Source organism: Rattus norvegicus, chromosome 8, assembly GCF_021556685.1.
Source record: "Rattus norvegicus strain SHRSP/BbbUtx chromosome 8, alternate assembly SHRSP_T2T, whole genome shotgun sequence".
NCBI classification, from domain to species: Eukaryota; Metazoa; Chordata; class Mammalia; order Rodentia; family Muridae; genus Rattus; species Rattus norvegicus.
This window is the reverse complement of record NC_141541.1, coordinates 131107531-131110545: the sequence shown is the minus strand read 5'-3', so window position 1 is coordinate 131110545 and position 3015 is coordinate 131107531. Positions and strand designations below refer to the sequence as shown.

The 3015-nt window shown below is 39.5% G+C and overlaps 1 pseudogene; it reads right to left on the bottom strand.

Annotated features, from left to right (window-relative positions):
• Positions 1–508: 508 nt before the first annotated feature.
• Rbis-ps1 (ribosomal biogenesis factor, pseudogene 1) lies at positions 509–926 on the bottom strand (annotated as a pseudogene).
• Positions 927–3015: the final 2089 nt, after the last annotated feature.

The window sequence follows — 3015 nt, the reverse complement described above, 5'->3', positions numbered from 1 at the left end:
GAAACTACTTCAGGATATGAGATCGGCTACCTTGGGATATGATCTTATTCAAAGCCAATTATGTGGAAAGGCAAAGACAGAATTACGTAACAGATATCATCGTATTTCTTCTCTTGTCTTCCCTTTATTTCCTTCCTTCTTTCCTTTCAATTTTTGAGACAGGGTCTCACTATACAGCAAACGATGACCTTAAACTCACTGTTCTCTTTCCTCCACCTTCCCAGGGATTACTGGTATGGGCCACCACACCCAGTACTGAGTTTGTTCCACTTTCAGTAGATCACTGGCAGCTGTGTCTGAAGCAACAGAAAATAAAAACACAACCCCCAGGTTTCACTGCAGACACTAGAAGCAAGTAGGTAAATTATAGCTCTTTGTGGCTACCCAAAGGCAAGATCACCGTGGATGCCACTGGCAGCCGAGGCTGCAGCTGTCCCTTCACTGAACTACATGGAGGCATGTGTGTATTCAGGGGCTTGCCTCTCTCTGCAAGGGAAGCTGGGAACATTCACAATGAGGAAGCTAACGGTGCAGTGATATCTGGGGGTGGTAAATAATTTTTTTTAATAATTTTTAGTTCATAGACAAGATTTGCCAAAGCCTCAGAAAATCCTGGCATGTCTTTCCCTGTCATAGGCACAGTCTTCCCACCCAACTGCCCTGCTGCTTGGTCAGGATTAACCAGTTCATTTTCACGGTGTAGTGGCTCTTTCTGCACAGATTTAAAAGAAAAGCCTTTTGAAAAGTTTACAAGTTCCTTCTGCATATTTACAAAAACCTTGTTTATTCTGTTAACTTTTCATTCCTCATAACGATTATCTTCTTAAGATTAGTAGTTTTATCTTGTTTTTAGCTTTGAAGGATGTTTGGCTGGCTATGTGAAATATATTCCTTCACCTCTGCCATTTTAATTTGGTTTCGATCATTGTCAAACTTTGGGAAGTTCACAAAGCTGCTTAGGTTCCCAGTAATGCCCAGGTTTTTTTTTTTAATTTGTTTGTTTGTTTGATTGGTTGGTTTTTCAGTACAGGGTTTCTCTGTGTAGACCAGGATGGCCTCGAACTCATCGAGATCATCCTGTCTCTGCCTCCTAAGTGCTGGGATTAAAGGTATGCACCACCACTGTCCAGCTGTGTCTGTTTATTTTTATTTTAATGATATCTGATTTCTCAGTGATTTCTCTCTTGCACAGTACCTTTGGTGTTCTATCTACAGGGTCGTCCCAATCACAAGGCCATGGACTTTTCTTCTGTGCTGTCAAATGACTTTTGTGGTTTTGCATTTTTCATTTATATTTATGATCTATTTTATCTTATTTGAGAAATGTCCAATTGCCGTTTCTGGACTCACTGTGGGTATGGATATTTAATTAATTAGCACCAAATGCTGAAAGACCTTATTTTCTCAGGTATCACCTCTAATCCTTTGTCAGAGACAAGTGGGCTCTATTTCGGTAAGTCTAACTCCAAGCTCTCTGTTTCTGTTCCCTGGATCTACATTTCTGTTCTTTTGCCAACATCATACCGCCTTTATTACTTATAATTTACCTTGAAATTACTTGCCAGGCTTTTAAAACTCAGGAGCGTTTAAAAATGAAGAATAACACCATTACTTACTTCTATAAATAAAAACTACACACCCCTTATCTACAACACCACAGCCTCTACCTTTTGTCCGTGGTGCCAACCTGTAGAGATATCTGCAAACATCAGTACTGGTAGAAAAACAATCTGTGTAAGGCAAGAAGAAAATCTGGTTCAATATGAGTTAATTAGCTGGTGTTGGTTCAAACTTCTAGAGTCTGACTATGAACAGTCTATTTTACCCATATTTAAGCATAGCACAATTTTGGGGAAGTTTGCTGATGATAATTAATATTATACATACAATAAAACTTAAGACATGTGTTTATTAAAACTCTTTATAAAGTACATATAGCGTCTTCCATAAGGTGGGTTCTGTTGACTCAGAAACAATGCTCAAGGTAAGGGTCTAGAAAGAATAACAGATGTAAAAACTAATAGCCCGTGGGCGTCAGACTAGTCTGTCCCTAAGATAACACAAAGATCGCCTAGGCTTTTACAAAGAACAAGTTTCTCTCCCACAGGAATAGGTTGTATTGACTAAGAAGCAATGCTCGAGGTCTAGCAAGGAACAGTCTAGGATAAACAAATGTAATAGGGGAACTCAGGTGAGGCCTGGCCCTACATATCACAAAGACCACCAGGTTATAAATTACATTTATCCCCAGCTTTCCTAGTGGAAAACAGGCAAACATCTCCTTCCTTCAAAGGGACAAGCATCTGTGCCTAACATTCTTTGTTTCCCTGGCATCTACCTATGAGCACAAGGACTTCATACTCTCTACACCAACCTTTGTAGCTTTGCCCAACTTTGTGGTGTGTGACCATTTGCTCCAAAGTTAAAAGTTCAATGGCTAGTCTTTTTTTAAAAGTCAGAAAATTTCCACAGCACCAAAACAGTGTGTCAAAACGTCTTCAGCTTCAAAATGGCCACATCAAAGCAGCCACATAAAGATCTCTAGTCCTGCAAAGAAAACCCAAAGTGGAGCTTCTTGGTGGGGACTGCAGGCCAAGGCCTCTTCTAGAACATCCTCTCTCAGTCTCACAGTTGTTAAGCCCACAGTAACAAAAGCATCTTCCTAGCAGGTGACACATCCAGATCTCAGACCCCAGTCTTTCAGTTATCACACTGCATGGGGACCTTAGCTGATGACAATGTTTCTATAGTTCAAAATTACTGAGTAAATTTCAACTGTTCTCAGCACACACATAATCAGAATGGGTAAAGTATTTAACTAGCTAGATTTAATCTTTGCATGTATATAATGCATTCATATATTTAAGCATCATGTCCCACTCCACAAATGCCTACAACTACTGTTAGTCAAAAAATTATATGAAAAACAAACTATGCTTTAAGAATGAAAGACCCTACCATGGATCAATCTTGCTTGTGGGGTTAGAAATAGTCCAGTTTTCATATTAACCACAT